Source organism: Salvia hispanica, chromosome 4 (genome assembly GCF_023119035.1).
Source record: "Salvia hispanica cultivar TCC Black 2014 chromosome 4, UniMelb_Shisp_WGS_1.0, whole genome shotgun sequence".
NCBI lineage: Eukaryota > Viridiplantae > Streptophyta > Magnoliopsida > Lamiales > Lamiaceae > Salvia > Salvia hispanica.
The window spans coordinates 5064675-5084861 of NC_062968.1; the positions used below are offsets into that span (position 1 = coordinate 5064675).

A 20187-nucleotide genomic window follows, 5' to 3' on the forward strand; every position below is an offset into this window, starting at 1 on the left:
TGATTAATTATGGCAACCAAACAAAATAGAGGTTCGAAAAAACAGCCATCGTATATTAGTTAAAATCAGGGAATAATGAATAAAATTGTACCGATGAGCTGCGTAGTTTAGTAAGCCATCGACTTTAAAACTGGAGACCAGTTGTCCCTGGCTAAGATCCACTGCGCAGCGGTAAATGTTCCCAAATATACGAAACTTACGGTTAAATTGCTAGATTCAATAAGCATATTCTCTATACAAAAAATATAGGTGGTTGGGATTTTATCGACGAGTAACAATGTAAATAGCTGGACAAACTCCAAATATGAATAACAAATTAACAATGAGATGTAAATATACTGCTGGAAAAACAAACTCCAAAAGTTCAAATGTGATGCCAACAAACCATTTGAAAAAACAAAAGTAGAATCATAGTTGAAGTACCTAACATAAAGGAGCCAAAACACTTGCCGAGATATCAAAACCATAAACTGAAATTCCAAGGTTTTGCCTTAAATATGGAGTATATAATTGCAGTTCATGTTCAGTTTGAGCAACAAATTTACATGCCACTTTAGGGAACTGTTGATTTCACAAGATAAAGACTTTTTAAAATTGGTCTAAATTTTAAAAACGTACTAAAACAATAAAACTTGTCTATTTTTAAGCAACGGAACATAAAGACACTTGAAAACACCATTAATCAGTAATTATCAAAAATATCACAACCACGAGTATAGTAACCAGGAAAAATATCTTGCTGTTCGTCGTAATAGTAGTCATTCCATTCCTTAATCCAATCCGCAAGACTGATCATAGAGTCCGAATGCCAGCGATCTTTTCTTTCCTCAGAAAAACTTTTACCACAATCAAGAAGGGGGCATAAACGAAGATCAAGTGATTTGAGGCGGCTGCAGCCATGGGCAAGCGCTTCCAGCCCCTTATACCCAATTGAATATTCACAAATTCGGAGATGGCACAGATTAGGCATGCTTTTCCCAATTTGCTCAACATGCTTTGAAAACATATCCGTCCTTCGATAACAGTTGTGATATGTTAATGATTTCAACCTTGGGCAAGCAAAGCCAATCGTTTCAAAATCTTTAGTATCGAACACTGACATATTCAAAAAAAGGTGCAACTCTTCCAATTGTGGCAGTTTTTTTATTGCTTCATTAAACCCATCTTCATTGTCAAGCACTAAAATTGTAAGGCATCGAAGCTGGCATGATCTGTCAAAAGAGTAGAAAAAACATGAGGAATAGTAATACATAAAGTTTGCCGATTACACAACAATCACATGATATATTGAAAAAAAATCAACTAGATTGAAGATTAATGGGCATACGAATATACACAAAAGATACACATTCACAAAATGAGCATAATATCATCATACGAATTCGTCCATAAAGATAAATATTAAACACTTCACATATTTGGAACACATAGATGAAAAAAACACACAGGCAACTAATTAATAAAATTGTAAATTAAAATTAAAAAATTCTACCGCTCGGCTACGTAGTTTAGCATCTCAACCACATATAAATCGCAAAGCTTTAGCTCGGCCAATTGTCCCTGGCTACGATCCACTGCACAACGGCAAATACTATCAAATTTATCATCAAATTTCCGTCGAGCATCCAAATCAATGACGCGCCACATGGCAGGATTCTTGCAGACTCTCCACCATGTACTACACACTAGCTGCGCACTAATCAACCTCTCTTCAGCATCCAATCTTTGTAGGATATTCGTCGTCAAATCATCGGGCAGTTCAGTCCACCGAGGCGATGGTGGAGGCAGGGCTGATGATGAAGAGGCCGCAGTCGCAATTAGAGGGCTAGCTTGGATTATCGGAGAGCTGGATTTGGATTTCTTTCCTGATATGTACATCTTCGATAGCTAAGATTTTGGATGGGTGTGATATGAATGTATTGAAAATTGATATAAATGTGTTAGACCATCTACAATACTGCAAAACCTAAAATACAGAAAAACTTGCAGAAAGAAGAAAGCGGCGTGTGGAGAAGAAGATATAAAATTTAACCTAATTTAACTATATTAATATTTGATTTATTATTAAATAATGGGCTGGCCCATTTCAACATAATTGAAAATAAAATCAGTTATTTTTACTAAATAGAGAGCCGTTATTTTTACTAGTGTTAACACCGTACTATGCACGGGACAAAAGATTTTCAAATAATAAAATTATATTTACAGTTAAATAGATTAAAATAATGAACATAGAAAAATTATAAACATATACTCCCTCCATCCACGATTAGGAGTCTCATTTACTTTTTTGAACTTGTTTTATAAAAATGATAATAAATAGTTAAAATTTAGAAATTGTAAAGTAAGAGAGAGAATAATATAAAAAATCAGAAGATATTAAAGACATTCGAGAAATCAAGACTTTATGACCGATATTATGGTCACCCAATACTCGAGCCTCCAAAACATAATAACCTAACCGTGTAATTATCAATTTGGTGTCATTACACAAACCATTAGAGTGATCTATGATTAATTCGACATTGAGACTGATCCAACGACAATTATTTCTATTTAGAATTTATGGGAAAAGATAAGTATGTATAAATATTTGAATATTAATTAAAATTATTAATTTATTATTACTATTGTTATGGATATTTATTAAAATTAAATAACCTTGTCAGTTTCAGTATCATTTAGCCACTCCAACAAAAATCCACTTCAAATAAATTGAGTCAACCCAATTAATTTAAAATTAGTTTCCGAATACCTTATCAAAAAATTGAGAAATGAAACTAACAAATCGAACAATTGAATATCCATAAAAGAAATTCACAAATCGTAGCAATCGAAATCAAACACCTTGAATATTCACAGAGACGAGAGTTGAGATAGATGTACACTGCTGAAAAAACAAACTCCAAATATGGTGGCAACTAAACCATTTGAAAAAAACAAAGTAGCATCATCCTTCACCAACCTAACATAAAAGTGAAGAATCAAAATCTTAGCATTTTCAAAACAAATAGTAACCACCACCAAAATCTTCAATCCTAATAAAAATCAGGATCATATTCATAACCACTATCATCAGAGTCAGAAGCTGCTGATTCATTGTCGCCATACCAATCATAATCCACCTGATCAGAATCGAGAATCAGATCTTTTATTTGGTCAGAACATGTAACAGCCCGCTCTCCTAGGGTACAATAAATGCGGCAACTGCTACCTAACGGACTCGAAGAAATGAATAAGGCTAGGGTTTCATTTAAAGAATTTTGACCAAGAGATTTAAAAGAACTATCAGAGTATTTAAAGCGACAACTTAGCCTAAAAGCTCGAATGAGAAAGAGAAAGGGGTATCATAAATAACGATCAAATTCTCAAGAGTACGACATAATATTTAAGATAAAATCACAAGAAAGAGTCTAAGGCCTCAAATCGAAGGAAAGATGTAAATATCCAAAAGCGACGAACTCCAAGGTGCATCAAAACTCAGCGGAAAACGACTAAGAGAAAGAATAGCCATGTATGAAGACACAACTATGCTTGAAGTTCATAACATCCATCTTAATTAATTATCATGCTCAACACCCGCCACCGCTCGTCGTCATTCAACCTGCACATAAGGAAAACACATGCAGGGCTGAGTATTTTGCTCAGTGAGCTCGTTGCCAAAACATTTTATAAGTTATGCCACCCTTACCAAGTGAACTCGAGTTTTACAATTTATCAAATAAAATATCATCGAGTATCACAAAATATTTTCATAGATTGGCCAATCAAATATCTCCCATTTTCTCATCAAATTCCACAATTCATATCCATGGTGCGACGAAAGTGTGGCCACACTTTTCGCCCACGAGATCGGCCGACTAGCAAGGACGGCTCACGATCCCCTCGTGTACACAGCCTGGTAGGGTTTGCGGCCCGTACTCAGACCCGAATTCGTATAACATATCCAAAACCTTGGCCCAATGGAGCGAACTCACAAACTAGGCTTCAGGCACAATATCACTATAAAACAAATATAGACATGGCATAACAGTTAAACCACCCTTATAACACCAATCAATATTTTTGCAAGAAGTAAAAGAGTTTAAGAATAAAGCCCACCTCGACTGCTTAAGTTTAAAGTAGTTTCGCTTTTCCGTTATCTCTAAGCTTCGCAACCGAGGTTTCACCTTTTTAGAGGAAAACGATCGGTAGAAACAAAGTATTAGCCTTGATTCTTCAAAGTTAACGATCGGTAGAAACAAAGTATTAGCCTTGATTCTTCAAAGTTCTTGGATTAAACTTCAATTCTTCTCCAAAAGATAGCAAAATATTGGAGAGTAGAAGAAGAAAAATTGAGAGAGTGTATGGGAGGTGGGGGCCGAAAATATGGGGGCTAGGGTTGGGGTTTTGGTTCTTATTTATAGAGTTCAACAAGATCTTTAGGTAATTAGAATAGAATATTTGGTAAGATCTCATTCTCCCAATTAAATAAATAAATATTGTGAAGTAGGGAAGGAGAATTAACAAAAATAGACTAGGGTGTCAAGGCATGTAATTTTCGAAATATATGGCTCTCAATTAGCCAAGATTTTGTTTTGATATATTTTACGGAGTAGAATAAAATATCACGGAGCAAAAAAAATAAGGATTCTCCCTCATTGGCCTAGAAATAGGCGTGTACTATATGCCTTAAATAAGGCATGAAATTTTCAATATTAATTAGAATAAGGTAAGGCAAGATCCCTTGAGGTATGGAAATATTTGGTAGAATATTTAAATTCTAGGTATGGAAAGAAATCAAACAAGGGATCAAATAAAATAAAATAATTCTTTTCCTCCTACATGTTATTTTCGAAAATCACACAAAAAGTAGTGGCTAATATTTATGGAAATTTTCTCTATTATTCTCACTCACCCTTAGACAAATAATTCATCTCATAAATTAATTAATCACATATGCCACATCATATTAGTCAACAAGTTTGACTTTTCAAACTTCTCAATCAAATAAACTCAAGCAAGAAGTTCACTTATCAAATAATTCACCTCTTCCACGTCATCGATAATAAATTCTAGGGCTCTAAAATTAGGGTTCGGAAATTCGGGATGTTACATCCTACCACACTTAAAAGAAATTTCGTCCCGAAATTTGGTACCTTTATGGAAAGAGTTCCGGGTATAGGTTTATCATCTCATCCTCACGCTCCCACGTGGCTTCCTCGGGCCCGTGGTTTCTCCATTGAATTTTCACGAAGGCAGTGGTTTTATTTCTCAAGGTTTGGACCTTTCGATCTAAGATTAACTGGGGTTGCTCCTCGTAGCTCAGATCCGGGTTTACGGCAATATCCTCGTAACGAATCACATGCTTCGGATCGAACACGTATTTTCGCAACGGCGACACATGAAAAACATTGTGCACATTCCCAAGGCTGGGCGGCAACGCTAAACGATAAGCTACGGGTCCTATTCCTTCTAAAATTTCATACGGTTCGATGAAACGTGGTTTCAGTTTGCCTTTGACTCCAAAATGCGTTATCCCTTTCGACGGGGATAACTTGAGGAAAACTTTATCTCCAGCGTGGAACTGTAAGTCCGTCCGTCGGAGGTCGGCGTACGACCTCTGTTGGGCTTCCTTCATTCGCGCATGGATTTGTCGAACGATTCCGACCATCTCTTCGACTGCATCAGGTCCAATTGTCTTTCGTTTGCCAACTTCATCCCAGTAGAGTGGAGATCTACACTTTCTTCCGTATAGTGCTTCGTATGGCGCCGTGCCGATCGTTGCTTGAAAGCTGTTGTTGTAGGCGAACTCGATCAAAGGGAGTGCGGTCTCCCAACTTCGCCTTGGTCGAGCACCACGGCTCTTAACATATCCTCGAGAGTTAGTATCGTCCTCTCGGATTGTCCATCGGATTGTGGGTGAAAAGCGGTGCTAAAGTTTAAGCGTGTTCCAAGCTCGCGTTGTAAACTAACCCAAAATTTCGAGGTAAACTTCGGGTCACGATCAGACGTAATTGTCACTGGGACTCCATGTAGTCGCACGATCTCTTGAACGTAGATTCGGGCTAGCTTATCCGACCCATGGGTTACAGGGATTGGTATGAAATGCGCACTCTTGGTAAATCGATCGATGATCACCCAAATCGCGGTGTTCCCTTTAAGGGTTTTCGGCAATGCAGTCACGAAATCCATAGCGATGTGTTCCCACTTCCACTCGGATATCTCAAGCGGTTGTAGCTTCCCGTACGGTCGTTGGTGTAAGGCTTTCACCTGTTGGCAGGCTAAGCAACGTTCCACGAAAGCTAAGACGTCTCTCTTCATGCCGTTCCACCAAAAGGACTTTTTCAGATCCTGGTACATCTTCGTGCTCCCGGGGTGAGCAGTGTATGGGGTTTCGTGCGCTTCGCTCAAGATTTCGTTCCTAAGACCCTCGTCGTTCGGCACACACAGTCTCCCTTCAATGGTAAGAGCGTTATCGGAAGCCTCACCAAAACTTCCGGACTCACCGGTTCTTACTTCGACTCGAATCTCCTCCAATATCTCATCTAGCCGTTGAGCTACAACGATCCTCGTCCTTAGATCAGGTTCTACTACTAACGCGACGATTCGGCCTTTCACGGTATCGGGTGTTCTAACTACTTCTATCCGCAACTTACTCAACTCTCGCACTAGGTTTTCCTCGGCTGTCAGAAAGACGGCGAGTTGCGATTGGTCTCTACGGCTTAAAGCGTCTGCTACTACTTTTGCCTTGCCGGGGTGGTAGTTGATGCCACAATCGTAGTCCTTCACTAGCTCGAGCCATCTCTGTTGTCGCATGTTCAAATCCTTCTGCTCGAAGAAGTACTTCAAACTCTTATGGTCCGTAAAGATTTCACACCTAACTCCGTAGAGATGGTGCCTCCAAATCTTTAGGGCATGCACTACTGCGGCTAACTCTAAATCGTGGGTGGGGTAGTTCAACTCGTGCGGTTTCAACTGTCGCGACGCGTAAGCGATCACCTTGTTGTTCTGCATCAACATGCATCCTAATCCGACCTTCAAAGCGTCGGTGCAAACTACGTAGTTCACTCCAAGCTCTGGCACAGCTAACACTGGTGCGGTGGTCAGCTTTTCTTCCTTAGCGTCTCCAGCGCGATTCGTAGGTGCTCCGCGTGCTCCTTCTCGTCCTTCGAGTAGACTAAGATATCATCTATGAACACTAAGACGAACGTATCTAGGTACGGGTGCAAAAACTCGGTTCATCAGGTCTATAAATACGGCTGGGGCGTTGGTCAGTCCAAACGGCATCACGACGAACTCATAGTGACCATATCTCGTGCGAAAAGCGGTCTTTGGTATATCCTCCTTGCGAACCTTCAGCTGGTGGTATCCGGATTTTAAGTCCACCTTTGAAAACACGCCGGCTCCTCGGAGTTGATCAACAGGTCGTCTTTCCTCGGCAGTGGGTAGTTGTTGTTTTTTTTTTTTTTTTATTTATAGGGTCAATTTGTTCAATGGCGCCTAAGGACACAGGTGCGGCTCCTGGTTCGAGATCGATCGTGAATTCTAGTTGTCGATCTGGCGGCGGTCCCGGTAACGCTTCGGGGAAAAAGTCTGGATAAATTTCGTACGACAGCGACGTCTTCGATTCTTCTCTCCTCCTTCTCCTCTTCGTGAAAGAAAATAGACAAGGTAGACGGGGCGTCCTTTCTTTATCATCGCGGTGGCTTGTAACGCGGAGACTATGGCGATTCGTCGTTCATCGAGATTCCGTGGTACACGGCGGGTTCCATATCCGGGGTTCGTAGGGTTATTAGCCTCTCCTTACAGCGAATCGTCGCAAAGTTCGCGGTCAACCAGTCCGTTCCTAAGATTACGTCGATATCTCCCATCGCCATAACTCGCAGATCGTAAGCGACTAACTTAAGTTCTCATAGTACGATTTCTACGTTCGAACAAATTCGGGAAATTCTATAACACGACATTCGATTTCCTAGCAGCTCGATATAAGCAGTTCGTAAATGCGAAATATTTCTCGTCTCGTTCTATTGGTCATGCCTACACCTCTTGTTGGTGCATCATTTCAGCGCGTGTCTGTCTGTAGAACTTATTTCCCACGTGTATCTTAAAAGATTTAAGCTTTCGCCTTCCCTTGCCGTGTCGCATCAAGAACTCAGGGTATGTATTAAGAACTTAAATTTTAATCAAACAGTCTTAACTTGGATATGGACCGATTTCAATTCGAAGAAGCACCACAAAGTGTCTTTCATCGGAAAGGCTCCAACTTTATCAAGGAAACAAGAATAACATTTCTGGCTCGACATTTTCAAATCTCATCATTGACAATTGGTTCGAAACAAAGCAAGGACTAAGTTCCTATTAAACTTAACTCGTCCATTCAGAGAATTAAATAGTTTAGGGGTATCAAGGAAAAACCCATAGAGCTTGAGAATTTAATTCTGATGAGAGCTCGAAAGAACATGGGATGTGTCATGAAAACAGGATGAAACCCATTCTGATGTACTTGTAGAATTACGATTCTTCCTATAAGTAAGGTTTAAGGAATGATCACCCAGTTACATTGAAAGAAGGCAGTTGCGCAAAAAAGGACATGGGACAGTTGCACAACAAGATGCAAGGTTCTTGGAGAAAAACAAAATGGGCAAGTACATTCACGAAATAAGGTAGTAAAGAGTGGAAACCACTCATTGCAAGTTAAGGTAGTAGAAAAGTGCGAATTTCAATTTCGCGCAACGAGGTAGATAAGAGTAGAAACAACTCATTGTAAGATAAGATATTAAGAAGTTGCGAATTCCCACATTCACGCAACAAGGTAGAAAAGAGTGGGAAGAGCTCATTGCAAGGTAAGATAATAAGAAGGTGCGAATTCCCATAAATCTCAATAATGTGGTCTCAAAGGGGTCTCAGTACAACGAACGAAAAGGAGTAACGCAAATGTGAAAGTAAAAAGATAAGGTGAATAAAAGCTTTAGAAATCTCAAATCCCATACCAGACTGCCCGATAAAAATTTCGGACAGCGGTTATTGATCAAACATGTCAAGGCCTAAAACAATCAGTCGCGTCAGAATTTAGAAATATAGACAAATGTCATGAAGTTGCACTAGCAATGGTTTAACGGGTTTGTTGAGGGCAACTCAAAATGATTGGAACCTTTCAGAACCGTTAAGGAAGAAGAGAACATGATAGTCTTAACTTGGTGCTGAAGAAAGAAAAGTCATTGAGTATGAAACAATATATGTAGTGTAACCGAGCTAAAAGAATTTCACTTCTGCCAAAAAGAGCTTGCCACAAACATGGTTATAAGATAAAGGGGTGAACCAAAGTTCCAAGAAGAATATTCCATCCTTTGAAGAAAAACAGGTCTGGAGATGTGACCATACTGAAGGTCATAACTACAAACAACTTTAGGAATGAGGTTCAATGACGGAAGCTCATAAGACCAAATATCGTTCTATGAATTTGAAGAATACTACTCAAGCAAGAGGTCCAAAGTTATAAAGGGCAAACACAAATTTCACGCCAAGTGAGTCATGACTCGATATAGGAAAAGAAATAACGGGTATCACTTGCAAATTGCGAGTCAACCAAGGTGTTTAAATAGATAAGGGTTCATGGTTATTCAAAACATCCCGAAAAGAACTTAGGATCCAAGTAAGTACTGTTGATTTTTAAAAAAAAAATCGGTCATTCTAACTACGAAGGTCGCACTTCCTCGCACATCTCTCCCGAGCCTGATCATGGTAACGTCGTTCTATGAAACCGTGGATTCCAAGTCGAGATTCATCGTATCGTCGAAAATAACTAAATTTGATGGTCGCATCTTCAAAGTCTTCTTCTTGCCGTGTCACGTAGTCTTTTCGATTGCCATTATACACGTGGTCTTAATGTGTCGTAAACGTCGTCGTATTTGTGTCGCGTCGCCACTTTGGCATGGTATGCAAGACTGCATAGTTTTATTAGATCTTGGGTATGATCTCGCCATTGTAAGGGTACACCAAGGCTCGAAGTATACTTATTTTCGTTGGTTCTATCACTCAGGAAAGTGATACTGCAGTTGTCAACTTACAACTAAGTTCTAGCACGTTCAGTCTGGCCTACTTCTTAGGCACTCTATAATTTCAAGCATAGCTTGGAGTCTCATACTAGTCATTCCGCATTTCTACTGTTGATATAAGCGCTGTGATCGTATAACTAAGTCATGCTAGGTTCCAAGTAGTCCAGATCTAAGCATCGCAACATTTCAACATAAATCACACGTAATCACATTCGCAACAAAGTTCAAAAGTTCCCCATTACCACACAAACTTCATCCATATATTGCACAATTAACAAGTTTATTTGAATAGCATATTTCACCACATAAATCATTTGTTGTTCCATAGCATATCAAGCATCGTATATTAATATATGTAAAGATTAGCACTTAGTCAATGCATCATCCACAAAATCGCATTTCCAACTTCATGCAGTTCATGTCCATCTATTTCACAATCACATAATTGCAACTACACATGCGTCATACTTCGCCTTCAAAATTTCAAAATCATATATTTTCAACCAAATATGCATTAAAATTTTCGCCTTCCAAGTAATCAACATGTACGTCCTTCAAGTTAAATTTACAGTTTGAATACGTAATAGCAAATCTCAACATCAAGCAACACGTGTTCACAATCATACCTCAATATGTGATACATCATGCCTCATTATTAAACGAAAGCAATTACACATTTGTATAGTGTCTCCCGTTTCATAACCTCACCACATTTTCCAAAAGCCATAGTATTTACTTCATATTTCACATAGGAGTTGCTTCGTAGCAGCTAAGTAATCACATTTCACATTTCACAATTTCACAAACTCGCATACAATACTTGACAGATCACCATTCGGGAAGCATCGCTTCACATTCATAATATTTCCACACTCTTAGTAATCATCATTTAAGAAGCATCGCTTCACAGCATATTATTTCCAAACTCCTAGGAATCATCATTTAAGAAGCATCGCTTCACAAGCACAACAATATTCTCAACACTTAAGGCATGCTTCTCACAAAAATAACACCTTCCACCAAAATTTCCAAGAGTATAAAGTTTCAATCATAAGTCATAGTAATACATTGTACCTCTTTCTTCATGGTTGAACGGGACGAGCTGCGGTGTTGAGCCTTCCACATTTAGTTCATTTACACAAAAGATTATAAAGACAACCTAAAGTTTGAAAAAGACTCTTGGGTCCAGAGCGGAAAGAACTGAGGCTCTGATACCAACTGTAACAGCCCGCTCTCCTAGGGTACAATAAATGCGGCAACTGCTACCAAACGGACTCGAAGAAATGAACAAGGCTAGGGTTTCATTTAAAGAATTTTGACCAAGAGATTTAAAAGAACTATCAGAGTATTTAAAGCGACAACTTAGCCTAAAAGCTCGAATGAGAAAGAGAAAGGGGTATCATAAATAACGATCAAATTCTCAAGAGTACGACATAATATTTAAGATAAAATCACAAGAAAAAGTCTAAGGCCTCAAATCGAAGGAAAGATGTAAATATCCAAAAACGACGAACTCTAAGGTGCATCAAAACTCAGCGGAAAACGACCAAGAGAAAGAATAGCCATGTATGAAGACACAACTATGCTTGAAGTTCATAACATCCATCTTAATTAATTATCATGCTCAACACCCGCCACCGCTCGTCGTCATTCAACCTGCACATAAGGAAAACACATGCAGGGCTGAGTATTTTGAAATACTCAGTGAGCTCGTTGCCAAAACATTTTATAAGTTATGCCACCCTTACCAAGTGAACTCGAGTTTTACAATTTATCAAATAAAATATCATCGAGTATCACAAAATATTTTCATAGATTGGCCAATCAAATATCTCCCATTTTCTCATCAAATTCCACAATTCATATCCATGGTGCGACGAAAGTGTGGCCACACTTTTCGCCCACGAGACCGGCCGACTAGCAAGGACGGCTCACGATCCCCTCGTGTACACAGCCTGGTAGGGTTTGCGGCCCGTACTCAGACCCGAATTCGTATAACATATCCAAAACCTTGGCCCAATGGAGCGAACTCACAAACTAGGCTTCAGGCACAATATCACAATAAAACAAATATAGGCATGGCATAACAGTTAAACCACCCTTATAACACCAATCAATATTTTTGCAAGAAGTAAAAGAGTTTAAGAATAAAGCCCACCTCGACTGCTTAAGTTTCAAGTAGTTTCGCTTTTCCGTTATCTGGCTTCGCAACCGAGGTTTCACCTTTTTAGAGGAAAACGATCGGTAGAAACAAAGTATTAGCCTTGATTCTTCAAAGTTCTTGGATTAAACTTCAATTCTTCTCCAAAAGATAGCAAAATATTGGAGAGTAGAAGAAGAAAAATTGAGAGAGTGTATGGGAGGTGGGGGCCGAAAATATGGGGGCTAGGGTTGGGGTTTTGGTTCTTATTTATAGAGTTCAACAAGATCTTTAGGTAATTAGAATAGAATATTTGGTAAGATCTCATTCTCCCAATTAAATAAATAAATATTGTGAAGTAGGGAAGGAGAATTAACAAAAATAGACTAGAGTGTCAAGGCATGTAATTTTCGAAATATATGGCTCTCAATTAGCCAAGATTTTGTTTTGGTATATTTTACGGAGTAGAATAAAATATCACGGAGCAAAAAAAATAAGGATTCTCCCTCATTGGCCTAGAAATAGGCGTGTACTATATGCCTTAAATAAGGCATGAAATTTTCAATATTAATTAGAATAAGGTAAGGCAAGATCCCTTGAGGTATGGAAAGATTTGGTAGAATATTTAAATTCTAGGTATGGAAAGAAATCAAACAAGGGATCAAATAAAATAAAATAATTCTTTTCCTCCTACATGTTATTTTCGAAAATCACACAAAAAGTAGTGGCTAATATTTATGGAAATTTTCTCTATTATTCTCACTCACCCTTAGACAAATAATTCATCCCATAAATTAATTAATCACATATGCCACATCATATTAGTCAACAAGTTTGACTTTTCAAACTTCTCAATCAAATAAACTCAAGCAAGAAGTTCACTTATCAAATAATTCACCTCTTCCACGTCATCGATAATAAATTCTAGGGCTCTAAAATTAGGGTTCGGAAATTCGGGATGTTACAGAACATCTTTTGCCTAGACCCCCTTGTAGATCAAGACCGGCACGTCGGTGAAGATGAAGTGATTCTAGGTTGGGGCAGCCATCGAGAATCGCTTCCAGCCCCTGGTTTCCAATACAAAATGAAAAAAGTCCGAGACGACGCAAGTTAGGCATGTTTTTTCCAATGGCTACAGCACGTTCTGTAAATTCCAATAGACCATCCCAAATGTTTCTATACGTAAATGATTTCAACATGGGACAAGAGATGCCAATGCTTTCAAAATCTTGCGGATTGAGACTTGGCGTCATCTTAAGATGCAACTCTTCTAATTGTGTAAGTTTTTTTACCGCCACAGTCAAAACAGTTTTTGATATACGATAGACTTCAAGTGTAAGGCTTCGTAGATGACTTGATCTGTTGATTGTGGGAAAAGAATATCAACACCAAGAACAAGAGGAAACTTGTGAAAAGAATTAGAGCATGGGATGAGATTTTTATAAAGCTTTTCTCCACCTCCACAATAAAATACTAGAGTAGTAAATGAATAAACAAGAAAAAGAATGAGCACAGAGGAAGCAAAAGACATAGCAAAATGAGAAAATGTGCATCCAACAAGTTAAAAGCCGCAAATAATAAGAATAAATTTAATAAAATATAGCCACAGAAGAACAACAAAACTACTTACACTTTAAATCAAAATAAATTACATGAATTACCTGTAAAAGTTCCCATTAAACTAGTGATATTGCTACTCAATGAATGTTCATTTTGAAACAAAAAAATTAAAGTTAAAAGTATTTGTTCTTCTAAGGCTCTATATTTAGATATAAACTAGTAGGTCTATCCAATGCTCCAAAGCAATGAAAAATGACAATCATACAACCAAAATTTCATTGTTTATAGCAAACCTTTTAGTTTTCACTCAACTTTTAACAAGACACAACATTTACAAATTAAAGAACAATTGCTCAAAGATAGAATTGTACCGGTGATGTTACAGAATAGATCCTTTGGAGTAGGATCTTACTCCTTAACAAAGCTCAAGTAGAATTCTTACGAAAAGGAAACTCAAAAGATATAAAACTGGGATTAGTTGTTCAATGATTTCCTCAAGGAGGAGAACACAATTTATAAGAAGCTGCAACTAACCACTACTACGAAAAGGAGACGTGCTATCTATCCACTAAAGGAAATGGGAAAATGCAATAACTAACTAAGAAATAGAAACGTGGAAATGGGAAATGCAATACTATAAATAACCAACTAATTAACCATCAGAGAACACGTTCAGTCATGCGTGGCGGTTCCCAAACTCAGCACGTAATCCTTCAAATATGTGGGCTGTTTTCCGGCACGGGCTGATCGACGATGGGCTTCTGCTATCGGGCCTCTGATTGGATTCCTAAGTGCAGCTGCTTGCTCTGTTTCTTCAGCTGATGGTTGTTGGGCCTGAATCAATGGGCTCTCGGTAACAGGTGAGCAGCATAGGTTAGCAAGTCATCCACTCTAGAACCGGAGAGCTTTAGGTGGAGCAATTGTCCGTGGCTACGATCCACTGCACAACGCCCAATTTTGTTTTTGTTTTTTTGTTAAAAAAGAAAATGGCTCAACTTACTTGGGACATTCTAAAGAGAAATACGACTTACCGCCTAATAACCAATTTGGTCCCGAGGTAAGGAATAACCAGTTACGCCAAAAGATGCGGTCAATACTCCCAGAACCACAGCTGTAACCCAAGTCAATTCGCGAGGTTTTTTAAATCCACCGGTGAGATACACACGAAAAACATGTAGAATCATCATTAGGACCATCATACTTGCTGACCATCGATGAACTGATCTGATTAACCAACCAAAGTTCGCTTCCGTCATTATGTAGTTAGAACAGGGGGAGTACGTTTTTGCAATTGATCTATCAATTGTAACACAAAATAAACAAGAAGAATAATATGGATCTAGCCTTCAAAAACTAGATCCTAAAGGATTTGATGGAAGACAAGAAATGGAGAATGTGAATTTGATATTATCATAATCCATTGATAGAAAAAAATAATCCAAGTAATCTTCATGCTAGATTTAACGAATGGTTTAACTACTCAAAGGAATTCACATGCCCTTTATACTTGATTGAATCAATTGATGATCAACAACCTAGAAACTAGAAATTGGATAAAAAACTCACAGAGTTGAAACAAATTTCACAAGATTCTATCGCAAAATTCAACCATCCATCTAGAAAATGAAATAATGTGCTATTTATAGCTAAGGTGCAAAATGCAAGAAAAATGCCCACAAATCTAGCATATGTGGAATCATGCAGCGTTAGATCACCTGTCCGGGTAGAATACCCTGGAACTCGACTGCCTTCAACTTGGTACCCAGTCGGGTTGATTTGTTCGACCAGTAGCCACCCGACCGGGTGGAAGCTCTTGACTCGACGAGCACTCGGGCGGGTGATCTAGTCGGTCATATGGCACCCATCCGGGTGGGATGCTGACTCTTTCAAGGCGCTCCTGCGTCACCCAGTTGGGTGGTCTGTCGCATAAGCGTCACCCAGACGGTGGGACTTCGGCGATCAATGTGACGACGCTCATTGCTCCCGGGACGATCTCAAGCTTCATTGAATCTTCATGCATCGCCCTTTGGACTAAGTTGGAGAGGCCTTCTTGTAGTCGTCTGGTCATAAACCTTGTCACGGGTCTCCCATGCGAGTTCGCATCATGCTATCTCATCGTCATTGGTCGCATCTGGTTCTCTGGCTTGGGCACCATCGTTGCTAAGCTTCCTTCTCTTAGAAACACCAACAGCATCGTCATCTATGCTGTCAGCATCTTCTCGCACTTCCACTTCTAAGCCCTCTTCTTCAGCATTCTTACTAGAATTCAAGCTTTGGGCATCCTCGTGTTCCTTAGTCTTGGAGCTCTCCTCCTCCAACTGGTTCTGCAGCCTTTCAATCACGTTCATCAACTCTCTGTTGACCTGTGCACATAATCATATTCATGCCACATCTAACATCCAAGAATATACAGCAAGATGAAAATCCAAACAGAAATAAAACAAAATATAATGCATGTACCTGAGGATTTTGGAGAAACTCAGAAATATCTTGTGTGCAAGATGGGCACTTCATAACATTCTTCTGTGCACGAAGCGTCCTCCCTCCCATTTTTCGCTCTTTCATGTGAGATTGGCCGGCAAAGGCGCCCTCTAAGCACGCCTTGCAGAAGTTATGCGCGCAGGGAGTAGTGAGTGGCTGAACCATCACTTTCCGACAGATGAGGCAGCCAAATTCTGCATTACGGTTATCAAAAGCATTAAAATACAAAAACAAATTGAGAATTGAAAAAAAAAATTATGCTTCATGAGAATGTCCACAATTAATAATCAAAGCAGTGTTTGAATAGGAAAGGGAAAATTACCTTTCAGAAGCTTTGCTTTAACTGATCCTGTCCCGCTTCGGTTTTTCCTCTTGGTGATCTTTACTTTATCACCGTCAACGATCGTTTTTTGACTGGGCGGTTGAGGTCGCGTCCATGTCCAGATGCCCTTCTGCTCCTATACGGAAAATTTTAGACAGATGAGTCTCAAAGTAATTTTATCCTAAGAATGACCTCGAGAAACAATCACCAATGCAACACAAGTTAGTCTAAGTTGCTTACATCGAAATCCCAGGCAGGACTCTTTTTCCTTTCGGTAATGTCCTTAGCTTGGTTCAGCTCGGGAATTGAAGGTAAAGGCCTTGGACGATCTCCTTGGGTGTCTCTACAAGCCAAAAGTACATAGTTTCACATAGAGTTTAAGCATATATCATGAAATACAGATAGTAGACGACTAAGTAGAAAGGCCATTGCAAGACTAATATACATCAACTCACATGGTCCATGGTGCTGGATCATTGTCACAACGCACGAATAGATAACGGCAGACCACAAATCCCTGTAATAATTCAAAAGGAATGTCATGAGAGGATACAAATAAAAATCGCAGGTGAGATTATTATTTGGCAAATATTTACTTGTTGCCCAGCCTTGCGCCAGCACTTTTCTATCCTGTAAATCCCGTCATAACGCACACCCGTCTCTGGCGCGTAAGAAGATCGCTTTTCTTTGTGGGACCTGCAATAATTAAAATGAAATATGACATAACAATCACATATATAAGTATTGAAGTTTTTGTTAGACAGCTTTATTTCAAGAGAACTCAACAAGTAAAAAAAAGTGTCATCGTCTAATTCAAGAGCTAAACAACACTAGTTGCACAGAGTTACTAACAACAAAATTAAGAATTAATTTTAGCTTACCTCACAACCCGTACAGGATAGCCCTCGCGACAACTAACTCTTAGAGCCTCATTGGAACTTTTGAAGCTCTGGTCAAAGGACTGTTTCTTGTTCGTCCTTTTATTTCCAGTAAGATCACGCCCACCACTGTAACCGTTATAAAGTTAGTATTGGCGCAGACTATGCACATCCCATTTTGCATTAAGTTCAAACAGATTTCATTGCTAACAAGATAATATCATCTTAATCTTAAGTAATAATGCCAAATAGAAGCAGCATTTAATACCTTCCCGTGTAGAGAAACCATTCTCCATGATCCTCGTCGTCCTCATAACCACCCGAGAGTGCAACCGACTGGGCCCCATGATTAGCTTGACCCCCAATACCTGCAACATGGGGAAAGTGAGCACCCCACTGCCTGCATTCCATCCTGTCTTCCCAAGTTTCTCCAACTGTAACACCTAAGCCCCTTGTTGGGTCGTACTCTGGTGTTATTGGACCATAGAAAATCTGAGGGGATTGTGACAAAAATCTTCCCACTGCATGCGTTGGCCTTTCCAGTTCTTTTCGCACGCTCTGTGGTAAATGCTTTGTCGGGGCGATCTTGGTTGTGGATGAAGTGGGATACCTTCGCAGGGCCTCCCGAGCAGTTCGACTGGGCAACTTTAGCCATCCGGATTGCCATAACAATGGCAGAGTTTATTCGAGGCTCCTTAGCCATCTTGACCGGGATCATCTTCCGACAAATAGCACAGGTCTTCATGCGTTGTTGCCCTGTCCATTTTTGGAAGCATTTTAAGCAGAAGTTGTGACCACACGGCGTCTGAAAACAAAATCAAGAGTACAAGGATGAGTTTTGAAGCTTTATTATCATCAAACTTATTTAACTAAGCATCCATTCAGTACACAGAATTGGAATTAAAATTTTATGGAATGGATTCAATTTCAAATCCTTTGTTCGGTAAAAGCGATGTAGTGTGCAGTGTGTGTGCAGTTTATGCGCTCTGTGTGTGCAGTGTGTGAATGTCCAATTTCATGACTATTTGAATCTCCAATTATTTGTTTTGATATGGAATTCAAATTATAGAACTGAGAGGAATTGAAATATGTAATTTAATTCCAAATCCAAATATATTTTGGTCAGAAATATTGGATTTGGAATTGAAGACTCCAATTCCATTTCCAAAAGCCCAATTACACAAGTTAAAATCAAACATAGGAAATCATCAAAGAAAGCATTTGTATCTAATCTTTAAATGTTCTTCCATTTTATATTAACACAAATGAAGCCATTTATAGCATACCCAACCGCATTGAATATGCAACTAAACATCTACACACAGTCACACATTCATCAGCAAAATTCTCGTTCTGGGGGATTTAAGAAAAAAAGGTTCCCTGAAAGGGAAACACACCTGTGCATCATTTAAAAATCAAACATGCCAATTCTAACAGCAGGTAAGCCTCGCCTTCTCTCTGAACACACGGCAATAGCATTGGCGTGTTTAACACGTCAAATAGCTATTGACGTGTTACCCTTTCTCATAGAATACAAAAAAAAGGTTCTCATTCATGGAAACGTTTTTTTCCTAAAATCACCCAAGACGAGAGTTTTTCACGCATTCATCAGCGAAATTTTGGTTTTGGGTGATTTTAGAAAAAAAAAAATCCCTGAATGGAACCTTTCTTCGTATCCTATGAAAGGAAACACACCAGCGTGTGTTCATTTGAAACCAATCCATACTTCATCAATGTGGTTTCAGAATTTGCCTCGCATTCAAATAAAACTCAAAAATCATAAGAACATTCATGCAAAGCAATAAATCGAAAACAACAACGAATTTTTTAACACATCTAGCAGCAAAAAATCATTTGAATATGTATAAGCATACAAAAAAAAAGAGAAACAATAATAATTTTCAGCAAGACGACTCAGTCCAAACAAAACTACCAAAAACAGACTCACTCAGAACAATAATAATTTTCAGCAGATCAAATTCAATCCATACTTCATCAAAACAATAAATCAAAAACAACAACGTATTGGGAAAAAAATCATTTATATATGCATGAGCATACACAAAAAAAAAAAAAACACAACACCAATTCACACACAAGCAAAAACGTCGTCCAAGTGAAACCACCAAAAACAGACCCCATTCAAGTTAATAACCATTATCCTTAAAAAAACTCAGATCCTTAAAAAAAAAAAAAAAACTAAATCAGCCACAGAAATCAAAAATCAAAAATCCAAAAAATGGTACCGAAACAGGTCGATCTAGAAGCTGCATGCAAATGGAGCAGTTGAACTGGTCCCCCAAAATCCCCAAAACACCCCCAGCGCCTTTACCCTCCGCCTCCTCGCCCTCCTTCGCCCCTCCGAGCAGCTCCTGGCGCCGCCTCGCCTTCTCCAGGTCCATGAGCGATGCATCGGCTTCGATCGCGCGGATCTTGTCCACCAGGCCGCCTCCGGAGACGGCGGGCGCGGCGCAGGATGAGAGATCGGAGCAGTCGGGGCACTCCCAGTCCGCCGTGTCGGCTAGGGTTTGAGGTCGGGCGGAAGTGAGGCACGCCACGTGCCACGGAGTCACGCACGTCTTGCACGAGAGGATCTCCGCCTCCACCGGCTTCTGCTTGCAGACCATGCACACGCCGTCGCCGTCGCACGGGAGCTGGCTGACCTGCGCGATTTGGTTTGAAGACATGATTTCCGATGGTGTGATTGAGATTTGAGGGTTGCTTGTTGAGTAATGAAGACAAGTGTGAACACACACAGAGAGAAAGTGA

The 20187-nt window shown here is 39.4% G+C and overlaps 1 protein-coding gene and 1 pseudogene across 1 annotated transcript in view; one reads left to right on the plus strand and one right to left on the minus strand.

The window, feature by feature from the left end:
* LOC125220223 (E3 ubiquitin-protein ligase ORTHRUS 2-like) overlaps window positions 1-20187 on the plus strand; it is a 34037-nt gene that overhangs the window by 6029 nt on the left and 7821 nt on the right. The window lies entirely within an intron of this gene.
* Window positions 15840-20105, minus strand: LOC125221983 (annotated as a pseudogene).